Genomic DNA, 16,159 nt, shown 5'->3' with positions numbered 1-16,159 from the left:
GGTTTCAGCTGTCAATCGATCATCATCACTTCAGAACTTCTTTTCTAACCTGTGGTGAGATTGGAGACTGTGAGCCCTGGAATCAGTGGATCCTCTGTACTTTCTTGACAACCCACCTTACTTCCGTGTGACATCTGTGAATTTTTCTGACCAGTTCCAGACTTGGATTTCAAAACTTCTTATTTTGAAGATTATCTTTATACTTTCTCACAAACAAAGATCAAAGGCTATATCTTATGCTTGGCACAAGATGGCACCGTTGTCATCTTCACGCCCATCACCCACGTTGTGTAAATAGCAAATTTACTTGCGCCCAACTAGGCGCCACTTGGCATGTTGGACTTAAAGTGGGGTGTGGTCAGGCGCACTGATGGCGGATTTTGAGGCAGCAGAAACTGACCATTGACCAAAAAAAGCTGATCTAAAGTCAGAAGCGCAGTCTGTTTCCTGCTATTTAAAGGATGCATTAGATGCAGGCGGGTTCACACCGTTCATACACTGTGATTTTATGATTTGAGAAGCTGCTTTCAGTTATTTTAAACATTTCCATGAACACAGTAATGAACTGTAAAAAATACCGTGCCACATTTAATCCGCAAAACTAAAAGCTGTAGTTATAAACTCTCCAGATGAAACGAGTCAGTAGTTTTAAACAATCAATGAAGTTTATCAGCTGTACTTGTGCACAGATGCGAATGTTAATGTAGAGATACTCATATCGTTTCTGCTGCTGAGGATCGCTGCTGGTAATGTCATTAATATTTTCCTCATTAAGGACGTGTTTTTCCTCTCTCATCCCAAGCTTTATTGATCATGATAATGCTTTTTATGACCCGTCCCACCTGATCCACCAACTGAGAATTGCACACACAGAGGGATGCACAGCAGCGCTCTTCCTCCTCCTCGGTTAAATATCATTTTATTTTTTCATATGCAGTCAAACAGAGTTGTTGATGGGACACATGAGATGTGTGAGATGAGGGTACGATTTATTGCAAAACTTTCTGAATCACATTCTGACACTCATCAAATTTCAGAGAGTGATTTTGGACATGGTCAAAGGAAACACAAGCACACATTTCTGTCTGAAGAATCCCCTGCATGTCCTCCATGAAAGGAAGCCAGTCTCTTCTAAAGGTTAAACGTCTTTTAATTAAACTGAAATACTCGGCCAAAAGCCTTTGACAGATTCTTGGTGTAATGTGTTCAGAATGAAAGGAGATACTAACTTTCAGCGAAATGCAACATTGCTCAGACCGACCTAAACTTTGCAAAATTGAAAGCAGTGGTAAATGTTTTATGAAGAGGTCCAATTGTATGTAAGTTAATGGTCTTAATCACTAGTTTCAAGTCTTCTTCAATACAGAATGGTGTTCATTTTGTACATTATGGTCCCATTTAGAGTATACATTTAAAACAGGGTATGCTTAAGAGCGTGGCTACCTTCACCTTCCTTCACAGCAACTGTCAGTAGCAATGGGTGTGTGCCCCAGCTCCACTTTGTCTCCAAAAAAAACAAGATGGCGACGTCTGTAATGCTAAACCTAAGCCTTCAAAATGGTGGTCCACAAACACTTGGGTGCAGAAAGGAGAAATAAAGATATAAATCCAATCAACTTCATGGATAACATTTTCACACCACATATCACACTTTCAATTATCCATCTGCTCTGGTAATGACTACAACACAGTGAAGAGGCGAAACATAACAGCTGGAAAACTGTTAAGTCTTCAGTTATTCATTATTTCAAGAGAGCTACAACAGAGAAGAACTGGGATTGGCATAAAGTCCACAATACATATACTTTATACCATGGTCTGGGTGAATACATGATTTTGATTGGCTGAAGGGCATCAATTAACTTTTGATATACGGACACCTCTGGAACTCCACAAGTAGTTCCAGTGAAACTGTCTTTTCACCATTCTAAATTGATGCGCTATGGTCTGTATCTAAAATGGGTGGCATTCAACATTTGAAATAAATTTAATGAAAAAAAATGTATATCTTGTGTACAACGCAAAATGTAATCTTTCAGTCATTGTCCTCTCAACACCACAGGGTGGCATTTGTAACACACAAGCTGCAGGAAGTAGCTTACACTCATAATAAAGTGGGTAACCTAAGTGTCTGCTGACATTCCAGCTTAACTGTCCAAAATAAGTAACGGATAACTCATAAAAAGGTGAGCAAACCCTGTTTGAATTTAAAAAGTATGAAGTTGAATCTTGCTAGCATAACATTAGCTTTCTGGCTAACAGCTGAGGCGAGGGGTTCAATGAGATGACCAGACTAGTTTATCTCCTATTGCTAAGTCGTATCTATGGTCTCTCCTATTTACTGTAGTAGTGAACAACGTTCAAGAGCCTAATGGAATTGTAGTAGAACTGTAGAGTTACTTGATAGGGGAGATTCTGAAGACCCAGAACTCAAATACACACAAAAATTGACAGACACTGAATAACCGTCAAGAAAGGTATTTAAATTGTTCAGCGCTGGGAGGTATACATCACATGCTGAATGCAGTCTGAATGAGTGTTTATCTTTGAACCATACATTGACAGAAATGTAAAACAGCTATGGTTACATGCCAAGAAAGAAATACAATCCAACAACAAAAAAACAGAGCATGACAGATGATTTCATCCCATCATACTGCTTGTGAAAAACTTAATGGACTTTGCGTAGGCAACCACTACGTGGCCTCCACATCGTCCATTACTTCCTGATAATGGACCTTACACATACTACTAATACTTCTTTCTATAATGCTTGTCACGTCCCAGCCATTCATCTCCTAATCTCTTCCTCTTCTCCATGTCAGACTCTTTCTTTCACAGCTGCACTTAATCAGAGGAGACAGGTTAATAGTCAGTGGCCTGTGGTAACAGTAATAGCTTCACATACATGAAGAGCCATTGTAATGACTGCATCTTCATGCCTATTAGGTTGAGACATTTTACTAATAACTTTCCACTTGGAGCTGCTTGATCCTTTCTACTTGATGCTTCGAGGGGTTTGCAGTGGGGTCACCATTTATAAAGAGGCTTTTAACGCTTAGATACAGAAGCATCAGTGTTTTTTTTTTTCTTACTGTAAATGAAATTAAATGAGGTCAGGCTTAGTCATACCAAGCAAGTACTGTGTTTGTCCAGTGTGATAGAGGTGAACCAAATGTAGCTGAAGTAAACTGGTGAGGTGAGATGTTCTTATAAAAAGTTGAGACAAATGCGGTTTCCATTTTATTGGATCAAAGTCTCGAGAAATAGATTCAGGTACACTGTGCTTGTGTTTGAATTTTTCTCCCTCACATCTCCGACTATTGTAATTCATCCATTTGTTCTTGTTTTGTTAAGATCATTCTCTAAGTTTTCGAGAGGTTAGAACAGACCAGCTATGTTTTCATACTTTCTGACATGAAATGAATGTTGATCGTGAGTAACCAGAGCTCAAGTCCAAGTGAAAAGCCTGTTCTTTCATGTATAACACTGACATCCTTTATAGCTGAGGTCCGTTTTAGCCAATTGGTATGAAATTATAGTTTAACTTTTACCTCTGCCAACGCACTTACCTTACATGTGAGCCAATCTGCTTCAAACAAAAAACCGTCTACGAGGAGGGCGTGAGGCATAAACTGGAGTGAAATCTCATTTTCCCTGATTATGTTAAATCAGAACAGGTACAGCATAGGAATAAGGCCTTTATAAAGACAAATGATCCTGTACATTTAATCCACATTATTACAGATCAGTCTTAACTATGATAGAAGAGGTTTGTACAGTGGTGCAGTGCTACAAGGTAGCAATAATTCTTAGGGTGCTTTCACACCTTAACTGTTTGGTTCAGTTAAAATGAACAATATCATGCCCTTTGGGCTGGTGTGAAAGCTCCCCATCAAATCTGTGCTGTGGACCAAACAACTGGACCAAGACCACTTGGAAAAGACAGCTGCCAAGTGGAGTGGTGCATTTCTTTTTATTATATTTTTTTTAAGGAAAATGGACCAAGCATAGCATTTTTGTTTTATTGTAGATGTGTTTTTAGCATGATTTCAAAAGCTAATCGCATATATTTGTGTAAAAAAAAAAAAAAGGTAACCATGGAAACACGGGATTTCAGTTTTTCCCTGATCAATCAGTTTTAAATGAGTAGTTCAAACTGTGGTCTGTTGTGCTTGTATCCTACTCTGTGTAGTTTGGCAGTTTATTAAATTCATTAAAAAGTGTGTTAAAACAATCCAGCAGTAATCCCTTCCCCCAGAATATAGCCTCCTTTTCATTCTGTCTTTACCTGATTGTCATTATTCATAACAAACGGTTGATTTGCATTTGAATATATGTAAAACTAATTTGTGAATAATATGCATGTAAATGCAAGCTCACTTTGGGGGTTAAAAGTGGTGGGGACATAAGGGGTTGGATGAAAAAATATATTTTTTACATTATTCAGCATATGCCATTTTAGGCAATGTAATGGGGAGACCAGAGTAGAACATTTATGAAAAAAATTGCAACACACCTTTATGATTTTATCTATACTGCCTTGTTGTTTTAATGCTGCATACTTTGACGTCACAGAAACAGAGTTCACAAGAGGTTTATGAGTCAAGTTCAACCAATCATGACTCATTCTAAGCATTAGGTTTAAATATCTGTATGTGAGAATTTGAATTACACAGGAGCAAGGATTTGATCGTTTCTATTTTTTAGATGCTATCATTATTATTATTATTACCATGTAATTCTGTTGAAATTCCACGCAACAAATAATACATTTCACAATTTATCTTAAACACCATGCCTTTCAATCTCATTCAGTGGCCACCACACGATCATCAATCTGAAAAGCGCACTCGCTAACTACATATTACAGAACATCTTCCTGTTAGTCACTATCTTTTTATGTTGGCTGACTTTAAAATCCAGCAAAAAAAGACACAATGGGCATCATGCGAGAAGCAATTTACGAACAATTTTTCTCTTATTTTTGTTTGGATCTAGGATTTTCTCTTATTTTGTTAGTACCCATTGATTTCTGGGATTCACCAATGTTTTCTTATTTTTGTTCTTCTCTTTGGTAAGAGAAAATTGGTCGAGAGCACTCTTACCAAGAAAAGAGAAAAACATCCCGTTTACACAGTCCACAGTTTGTTTGTCCAATGTAAGGACAAATTATAGGAACATAAAAAAAAAAGCATAACATAATCAAATTTAGATTATCAGTTTTAGAGTTTAGATGTTTTAGAGGAATTTCAATGACTGGATTGTTTAATTTGTGGTAAAAAATACTACCAGATGCTTTGGCAAACCAGGCCCTATGCGCGCAGATCACACAGATCTGTTTGATGAGACAGATGTGCAATAACCTGGAGCCTCAGGTTAGGCGAAATACACTCCGGTCAAATCCTGTGCCTCCACACCTCCAGGTAGTCAGTGCACTCTGAGTTTTGGCCACAGGATCATGCCAGAGAGAGATAGGAGACAGGTCAGGCATTTCACAGTCCTCTTTGAGCTGTGTGCTTCCAAGAGCAAAGCGATAATGTCATTCATGCCCCAGTACATATCGTTCCCGTACACTGCTAACCAGCAGGTAGAGATTAAGAAGAACGTTTTTTTTGCTGTGGCTGAATTACCAAATATCATTGGTGCTGTAGATTGCATGCATATACGGATCAAAGCACCCTCTCTAGATCCATTCCCATTCCGCAACCAAAAGCTGTATCGCTCTATAATGTCCAAGTAATATCAGATGCAAACTGCCACCTTCTGAATGTTGTGGCCCGTTGGCCAGGGGAAGCACACGACTCTTTTGTGCTGCAGAATAGTTCTGTGGGGATGCGTCTGGCTCAAGGAGCTGGTGGAGATGGGTGGCTGATTGGTATTCTAAGAACCACCATCCAGTTTAAGTTTTATGTAATTCAATGTTATAAAACTATAACATAGGTAACCAAGGTTATGCCCTCACTCCATGGCTGATCCCCAGACCAGACAGGAGCGCTCTTACAACCACCGGCACGCACCCGCTCCGTGGTAGAGTGCACAGTTGGAGGGCTGAAGGCCAGGTGGAGATCACATGCTTACGTTGTTTAATTTGATTTAACAATACCTCAAGTTCACTGCTGCTGACATTCTCCTTCTTCTTACTACCCTTCTTTGGTGGCATCTCTCCAATTGCTGTGCCAGCATCGGCTATTTGCACACGGCACAACACCTGCCCTTATATGGTGTTTAGTGGGCATTACCTATGCTAATTACAAACAATCAGCCACGTGTCTCCAATTTATGATCAAGTGGGATTCAACATTCAGCACACCTGGGTTAGAGCAGATTTGGATGGTAAGAAAGTTTGGTGCATCTGGAGTTGACTTCTCTTATTTTTTCTCTTTTAAAAAAAAGTAATAAAAAATATAAGATAAATTTAGGAGATTGTTGCTGCACGAGGCCGAACGATTTTAATATGCTACTCTAGCTAGCTAATCAGTCCATCTAATTTTTACAATATTACATTTAAATTTGTCTATGTTAATATATGGGGATCACATCTATTAGTTAATCAAAAAGCCGTGGGGACATGTCCCCAGTGTAAATTACACCTATACCGCCCATATATGTATGCACACACAAATATTAGGTGCTGCATGACCTGCTCAGTTGTTCTCAAAAGCCAGTTTGAAGGCAAAAGTCATTTCATCATTTCACGCCAAACGAGCTGAAATACATGTGTGAAAGCACCCGAAGGAAAGGGAGAACTGGTGGATTCTACTGTAAAATTTAGAATATTTATGAACCTGCTCCGTGGATTTAACTTATATAAATATTGAACGGAAATTCTGTAACTCTGTAAATGATACAAATGTTCCTGTCATAGTGTATCATGCGTCGTTCTGTTGCTCCCTTCCATACCATGTGGCATCAAGCAGGGATCATACATTGTTATATCTTGTGCAATAGTGTATGATTACATACATGCGCATGTAGTGATTAATATTGTAGTCCAGTTATGGTGCACTAGTATCACACAGCATGGCGTAGTATGGCTGTGGAACACATTCACTCTGAATGCTGGCAGGCATGAAATTGTATTGAGAACACCAACATATTTGAGGTCAAAACTTTAATCACTTTTCTAAACCAGTACCCGGTCTGCAGTTTTAGCTGCAAGTAGGTAGTGCTGTTAAAGGTGACTCTAATACCTAAACTGACCAATTAAAGCTAACATTGTCCTAAAACCTGGTCACCCAATATCACCGTCAGATTATGTTGCACATGATTGTGTTTTATTATGTCATGTTCAGTAGTGGTAGATATAATATTGTATCATTATTTTGTTTTATGTGACACAAAGTTTTATAGCTTTGTATCAGCTTCATGTGATATTGCTTCATAAGATACTGTACCATGTACCCTATTATGTCTTACCATATTAGCAGTAATATATTGTATTGCTTAAGGCATGGGGTTGCACCAGTTAAACAAAATATTATTTGCTAAACAAGTAGGACCCTCAATGAGGTCATTCATGAAATGATACAGCTTGCAGGGTAAAGGTCTGGCTGGGGTGGTGTTGGAGAGTCATGCTTGTGCTGGACGGATCAGGAGTGCAGCTGCAAAGAGGGAAGAAAAAACACATTGAGGCAGGTGGTGCAGCCTCAGTCTTCAGCATCAGACCCTGTGTATCAATAGAAAAGAGTAGTGAGCAGGATGCAATGCGGACTCATCTCAGGTTGACTACAGCCAGGCTCACAAGCACATAATATAGTAAACATTCAAAATAATAATATAACATTATATGTTCAATGTATATTTCAATATTTCCTTGTTTTAATCCATATAGTAGTGTACTGTATTAAGATTTTATTGCATCATGCTATTATCTATTGTAATAAACAATTTGGCATTATATACTATGTATAGTAATTCACTGCACCCCATCCCAAAGCAGCGATTGTCCAGTCATAGCTCAGCAACAATAACCATGACAGGCCTGTAAAGATTTTGATTATATATGTTGAAGCAATGTGTATGGGGCTCTAGTAAGAATGAGCTCTTGGCATCTAAAGAGTTTGCAGGGAGGCACCTTTGTTTGTAAGACATTCCAAAACCAAAAATAGAAAAGCAAACTCCTAAGGAATGAATTTTACAGTGTTTGTCTGCTCACCTGAAAGCTGGAATCAGTAGCAGTTCAGCAGCAACCTTTGCACTAACAATGCTGTTTATTTCTGTCCATGTCTTCCACTCGGATCCTTAATTGATGACAATGCTGACCTTTTGCCTGGGATGCAGTTTTACCCTTTAACCCAAAGCACAATATCATGTTTGTAGCCATCATGTGCTCATTTAAGATGCCTTTAAAGGGTTTTAGTCAACAAAAAAAAAAAAAAGTCATTTGGAAACATTAAACGCAGGGTAAGAGCTTTTAATTAATTCTTGGAGCTACCGTTAGCTCTGTTAATTTCAGCCAGCAAAATTGATGGTCGATCGTCTTGACAAATTCAATTGTATATTGTGTTGTACTCTGTTTGCTGCCTGTGTGATGAAGTGTCGCTGCATGGAAAAAATGAAGACGCTGCATAACTTTCTTGCTTTTTTTATGATTTTAGTTTGCTATAATAATCATTCTTTCCTGTGACAGAAAATGGGGGTAGAACTGCTGTCTGGCAAAGGTTTAGCTGGAATAATGCACTAAAAACGAATAGCTCATGGATTTTCCCTCTATCGAAGCATGTGATGATAGCACATGGAAAAACCATGATTGCTGCACTGTAGAAATGCATTATGCAAATGTTAGCATTTTCCCTGCTTAAAGATGTGGAGGAAAACTAAGACATAGACAGATCAGGCTATCAGCATCACCTTTGGCTCCTCAGTGAACAATATCCTCCAGTAGAGGAAAACAAATGAGTCCACATCATTGACAGTGGCAGTGGGCCCATAAGAGCAGCTGGAGATAAGGGCGATGCTGAGACTGGCTGGCTGAGAGGCATTGTCTGAGAAAACAACTGAGTAACCACTCAATACCCAAAGCTCAGATTCCCGGAGACCGTCTAATAATGAATGTTCTCCTGATAATATTCTGCAGTGTTTACACTCATTTTATGAGAGCGAAGAGGTTTCATCAAATTACACTGGCCTGCATTATGCATGCAAAGCAACAAAGGTCTGATGACTAAACAAATGAAAGCTGTTGTGGAGTCTGCAGTCTCTGTCTCTCTAACCAACCACGTTTCTCCCATAGAAATACACAGAAATAGACTCTTTCTTTTTCCGTCCTTTCTCCTACAGTCACAGTATCTGTTCTCTCAGATACACTTGTGCCCTCTGTCACTTTAACTGCTTTCATTGTTACTTCTCCCTAGTTCAGCATAGCCAGGGGACATATTGTAGTGCTGCACCAGAGGTGTTTTAAAGTGGGTCACTAACTAAATTAGAGTCAGAGCCTTCTAGTGCACTTGAGTCAGAAACTGATCGGTTGCAAAAGATGTGTCTAAAGTCAAGGAACACCAAGACAGATTGCCAGTCTATCATAAGGCAAATACATGTACAAGCACACAGACTCCCACTCCACACCTCTGTTTAAAGCAGCAATACTGCCAAAAGTACTAGAAATGAAGACTTGCAAAGTCAAAATACAACCGTACACCTTCTGAATTCAAGTTTCTTTATCTAAACAAACTTAGATGAGCTTAATTACCTTGTAAACACACTCAACATAACCAAATGAAGCTTGCCAAAAACAGTCTTGCTTTGTCTGTCAACAATCACCTCTGCTTGGTTAAAATAAATCCTCATCCTTCACAAGTAAGTTTCTGTCTGCTGCTGATGCCTGACTCACCCTCTGTCCTCTTTCGCGCCCCCACCTGTCATGTATTTTTGTCCCTGAAGTCATAGTCAAGGTCAAGACCACTAAATCACCTCCATACTCTATCCTTATGTACCCTATGCCTTGTGACATCAGTCATTGTCAGAGGCTGTTTTCAGTCCCAGTCTGGTGTCCAGCGGCATTCACTGGGAGGTGGCTTCGTACCGTAGAAACGTCCTCACACCTGAACGACTGAATAGGTCATCTGTCAGCGTCTCCTAAAACGATATATATCACTGTTCCCAAAACAAGTTGGCCATTGCAGTGTGAATGCAACACAAATACCTTCATCGTAGGGTTGCAGATTGGTTAGGTTTAGGGCAAGAACAATACTTTGTTAGGTTTAGAAAAATATCATGTTTGGGTTCAAATCAGTTCTTTGCTTTTGTAACTTCCATTACAAATGTACCTATTTTACCTAAGTATTTACCTGGTGTTACTTACCTACATTAGTAAGTTAAAAGAACCCACTGTGACTTTTGGTTTCACACCAGACTGGGGCAGAACAAAGGTTTCCTGAGTGAAAGTCCTGTCCTTCTTTAATCTGTCCAGGATTTGTCACTCCCTCCTCTACAGCTGTTATAAGTCCCACAGCCCCTAGAGGTTGTTGCAAAACCTCAAATGTAAATATGGGTTGTAAAAAGCTGCTTGATTTTTTCAACCAATATGGTTGTTTTTCTGAGGTAGACGGGCATTGATGGTCGAGTTGAGCACCACTGCCCACAGTGACTCCCCCCATCTTATGAGGGTGGAGTGCAGGCAGACTCCTGTCAGCTAATAGGGTCACTTAGCTCCACATCTATCTGAGCTATATGCTAAAGTACAGCAAAAGGTATAGTGAGCAGTAGTAAGTGGTTATGCTGCTATAAACACTTGTGTCATGTGTTGCTTTTCATTTCCACCTTTTGTGTGATTTCCCGCCCTTTTTCTGTGTCCACCTGTGTCTTGTTTGTTAATCAGCCCTTGTGTGTATATAGTCTGTGTGCTCCCTGATGTCTTTGTCAGTTCGTCCTGTGTTATTCACCAGAGCCTGTTCCTGTGTCTTCCAGTGTCTCCCAGTGGTATGTTTTCTGTTTTGTGTTTCTCGCTTTATTCCTTGTTTTTTTCCTGATTTGTACTTTGCTTTTGGTTGTACTTTGTTTGAGCTGTTGTATTGCTACTTTGTATTTTGGTATTTGCGCTTCTTGGGTTTTTGGTTGCTGTTATTTTCTGGATTCCGGCTTGTTATGAAAAATGGCTTTTTGTTCCTCATTGCATTTGGGTCTCCACCTTTTTGCCAAAACCTGACACCCATCTCACATATCCTGTTCTACTCAGAAATTATCCAATTATCAGCTTTTCTTAAAGGCCAGCACTGTCACAAGTAAATTTTTATGCATGTCTGCATCCAGAAACTGGTAGTAGTGTAGTGAGACACCAGTGGGCTCACTGCCATCACTGGCTCCCATGGTCCTGCCCATGAAATCAACACTTTGTTGGGCATCTATAGTATGTGCAGTATGTGTTAATGCAAGTGTCAAAGTAAGTATTTTATATTGTTGCTTGCTGTATTTTATTTGCATGAGTTTGTTTTGTTGTATTGTATGCTTTTATTGTTGCAAATTGGTTTGTGTCTGCACTTTCTGTCACTGCTTGATGTCTGCACTCCCCTTGACTAATTTGATTCTCTGATAACCTGCACCTGGTAGATCTCTTGTATTTGTAACAGGCACTGGTGACCACCAATCGAATCTCTGAGAATGGCGCAAGGGACCAATGGCATGGTTCGACGGGTGGGACCAACCACAGGCCAAATGCACAGAAAAAAAAGAGAGGAAAGAAGGCAAAGGTGTGCAGAGAGGTGTGCAGAGAGGACAGAGACGTGAGGAGCAAGGACTGTGGTGTACCAGGCAGTGGAGAGGAGACTGACAAGCCACCACTTTTCTCTGCTGCACCCACACTGGACTGCAGGTTTTAAGGGACGATAGGATTTTAATATATTTGGGGTTCTTTCAACTGAATGCATTAAAAAAATTGTTAAATTTGAAACTTTTGTACCTTGAAGTTTGGCTCTTTTCGTCTCCTCAGTGTTGCTCTCCACCCGATTTTTTTTTTTAAAAACAACATCCATTTTATAGATGTAGTGTCTAGTATAGATGTGGCTGTCCAATATAACGGCATAATGTATCAAACTGTCTTTGTTTTAAAATGTATTAATCAATCAATATGTGATGAGCTTAAAAATGTAGACTGGCTATCAAATAAAGAAGCAAGTTGAGTCATACCAAAATACCTCAAGTTCCATAGAGGCCTCCTCCATTTCGCTACCTAGCATTCATGGGCGCTACAGTGCACTCATCTACACTACCTCATATTTACACTTGAGCTTACATCTAGTTCACAGCCAAATAGAAATGACAAGTGAGTCAGAATCGCTCTACAATTAGTCAAAGCACTTTACTCCCTAGGAAGCCTGCTGCATGCATTTTACTAAGAATCACTCCAATGTAATAAACAGCAAATGAAATCACACTGAGTGATTGAAAACTTCACCACACTTCTCATCATTGTCCAGGAATATTTTTCTCTGTTCTGCATTTTACTTCAAGCCGAGAGACGGGCGAGAGGCCAGTTTGGAGTAAAAATAGAAAGATTCCCACCTTCTAAAAAAACCCCAAATTAGCATAAATTCCAAGCTTACAATTGTAAGCTTCTTGGCAGAATCATTTACAACAGAAACTACGTGCAAACACTTTGTGATAGCCAGAATGAGTCTATCTTGAGATAAAGTTTATTTAAGGAAACTGAAGTAATCTCTTGCTGACAGTTTAAGCAATCTAGTGTGCATTGTTTCTAGTTTGACATGTCACAACCAGCAATGAGGCCTCGTAACCAACCATGTCTACTATAAATTATGTTTATTTATAGTTAATTTGCAACAGCAATTTATGTTCATTTGACACATTTTCTGCCAGTTCAAGAAGTGTGATGTTCATATGTTTCAGGAAAAATGAATGGTGTGGTTGGCAAGTTGGATGGGTCTTCTCTCATACTGGAGTTCATAACAACAATCTTTTCATAACCATAACCAAATGGTTGGCTATCATTATGCATATCCACATATAGTTATAGTATTTACGCATCTAGCATAAAACAGCAAAAAACTTCAGCATTTATTTAAAGTCTTGTTTGTGCGATCTGAATGAGTTTAAGTTCAGTGCTCACTCTTTTTAGCTCTTCATCAACTCCTGGGAAAATAACTGGGTGTCTGCCTGTTAAACGCTGCACTATGTTCAGCAGCTAGCTAACCTTTGTAGTAGGTTTTTAGTTCTTCTTAATTTTTTAGAGTTCTATTACCGAAAAATATGCCAGTTATTAACACAAAATGGGACCCAAAAGCAAGACACAAGGAGGCAGGTAGGTAAATAAATAAAACGGCGAGTTTTATCAAAAGCAGTCTCTCCTGCTGGAAAGCATTCAAACATGTTAACAGTGCAGATTTGTTTGGAAATCTGTAGAGCTACATGTGAATGTGAGGTCCAGGTGTGTCACAAGTTTCAAGTATGGAAATTGTTTTCGTGGTGGTTCTGTGAATGCTAAGGATTTATTTATTTTGTAGTCATGTATTTTTCCTGTTTTACCAGTGAAATTCAAAGTTGTGATTTTAGGTATTGCATTGCAATTCTACCATCCCTGCTGGCTCTCAGTCTCCTTACCCTCACACTTTCACTGTCTCTGTTCCAGTCAAACTGCTGTTGTTCCTCAAAGTACTTTTTTGTTATTCTGACTGTCTCTTCACACAAAGTACAGTATACAGTATATAATGCCCTTTAATTTCTTACTCCCCTCTTTTAGTTCATAGCCCTTAGACCCCTGGGAGGCAATTAGCAACCGTACGACATCACCTGATTGCTCTTTAATTAGCTCCCCTGAGTCTGTTGCTTGTTAAATGAGCCAATAGCTGATACAGTCCCCACTTGAGCCTTCAGTGGAGTCTCTGCACAGGACAATAGATGCCTGACTCACAGGTTGACAGCATTTTGTTGTGATGTCTCATCTGAATCACATGGGTATAAGTGGTAGATTTAACCCTTCACTTGTCCGTGGAGCTCCTCTCTTGTGTATTTCCCCAACTGAATTGATTTTGATTGAATTAGCAGTGAGGAATGAGGAAATATTTAATGGTCCGCTGTGCTGCCATGGAACACTTTTCAGATCCCTTTTGCATAGACAAATGTAAATCCGCTCCATAAATCCTTTAGTGGTTGAGCTAAAAGGCTTTCCAACTGATCAAGCAAGCAGGACAATTGAGTCAAGTGGTAGGAAGAGTAATTGCACAATGCAGGTGAAAGCCAACAGTCTGAAAATGATGGATGGTGTTTCTCTCTTATTCCAAATGGTACTAAGAGCCTACGGTTCAGAAATTGCTAATGAACAGTAGGAAAGAGTGAGTGCCGCATCAATCTGCTTCTACCTCCAACCATGTCATGTTAATCACTGTACTCACTGTGATGTCTTTCTCTCGCACCATTCTCCAACTTGCTTTGTGAAAGTTTGCAAATCTGTTTCTGCTGTGCAATTCAATAGATCATAGAGTGGCAGCTTATTGAGATGGATGTGTCAAAGGATGAGAGGGAAACTAATAACCTCACCGGGGATACGCTGAGAGAATTATTCAATATATTCTTTATTTATGTTTTTTTTTTTTACTTTTCCAGGAACTTAAATAAGACATGCACTATATCCGACACTGAGACATTGCTTCCACACTCTGTCAGAAACATTTTCTTTATTGGACACGGCTGAAAAAGATCATGCAAATGTAGTATATTTGGATGGATAAACCAGGCTGTTTGAGAGCATGTAAGGTTCTTTATTTTTCCCTGCCCCCTGCCAGGTATGCAGATGCACTACATTTCTGCTTGTTAGTCAACAATTAGGCTCTTGAACCCTGAAATGCCTCTCGATACTGCCTGCCTGTGTTATCCATGTCATTCATGACCAACATATAGCGATAAAACATCAATTTCCTACAAAAATTCTGCTCCCTGTCAAAACTGTCTGCTGCCACAGTGAAACAAAAATAAAACAAAAACATCATTTTAACATGGACTAGCAAGACAAACAGTATACAGCTACACTGGACTTGAGATTGTCAAGTTTTGCAGGTATTTGGTCATAAACAATATTCAACAAATACAATTTTTGATCTTATGATGACAAAGACCTAAAACTCATCTTATGATGACAAAGACCTAAAACTCAGTGGGCCATCCAGCTAGTTGGCCACATTTTACATACACAGCTAAGCAAATAGGCTTCTGTTATTCCCAAATGTCCACTAGATCCATTTCAGTAACATGTTTAGTCAAAAACACAGTATTCCAGGATTAAATGCTGACAAATCGGCAAACAAACTGCAAACTTTTTCATGCTTTTATTGGTATAAAGACTCATTTCACAGCAGACACCATTCTCCCTCTACACTGGAGATCCTGAGATGTCAGCTGTTTGATTTAAGCAGATATGAGCTTCAATGCCCACCCCAGAGCCTACAATATTCAATGAGTCATCTTGTAGACAAGTGACCCACTCTGAGCAATATATAGTTTATTAGTTTATTAAGCCTAAATTTGGAAAATATGGAAGATTATATAGTTTCATGTGCACTTGTTTTTGACTATATAATATGCATGAAGTTAGTGTATGTAAGGAAATAAAGAACTATTAGTTTTTGCCCTGCTTTCTCTCAGGCAGGGGTATTTTGCTTGTTGTAGCATTGTAAAGTTAAAACAGATTTTGGTTGACCCTTTTTTCCTTGGAGGGTCGATCAAAATGATGCTTAACAATGATACAAGCATAGGGAGATGTAAAATACATTTCATAAATATCACATACTCCATGTTACTAAATGTTTTGCCAAGAATGTTTTGAAAGGACACATAAAGTGCATGAAAACTAGTAGTTCTGTATATATTCTGCATATTTTGTATGCGTATACACACACACACACACACACATATATATATATATACAAAGTAAATAAAACAAAGTCAGCACAGGGTTAGGGTTAGGGTAAGAGGAGCTAATAGAAAATAGCTGAAATTTCTGTTTCATTTATCATTTTGGTCCCAAAGATGTTATTTTAGGAAGTTGTGATACTGGATGCTGCAGAGACTTCCTTTTTGCTTTTGATTGGATAGCACAACTATTGTTTACTGGCAACCAATATAAACATTTCTAATTTCTTAACTAGCTGAACCTTCTTAAGTTTTAATGCTGCTCTCAATAACTGATATTTAGTGAGATCTTGCAGTAGGG

At 39.0% G+C, this 16,159-nt stretch overlaps 1 long non-coding RNA gene across 1 annotated transcript; it reads left to right on the top strand.

Annotated features, from left to right (window-relative positions):
* The first annotated feature begins 10,859 nt into the window (after nt 1–10,859).
* LOC140995517 (uncharacterized) lies at nt 10,860–11,887 on the top strand. Its single transcript, XR_012178782.1, has 2 exons — nt 10,860–10,920; nt 11,548–11,887. It is a non-coding gene; the product is annotated as an uncharacterized lncRNA (long non-coding RNA).
* Nucleotides 11,888–16,159: the final 4,272 nt, after the last annotated feature.

This window comes from Pagrus major, chromosome 5 (genome assembly GCF_040436345.1).
Source record: "Pagrus major chromosome 5, Pma_NU_1.0".
In the NCBI taxonomy this organism is placed as follows: domain Eukaryota; kingdom Metazoa; phylum Chordata; class Actinopteri; order Spariformes; family Sparidae; genus Pagrus; species Pagrus major.
The sequence above is the reverse complement of the archived record's forward strand: the minus strand, read 5'-3'. Positions and strand labels throughout refer to the sequence as shown.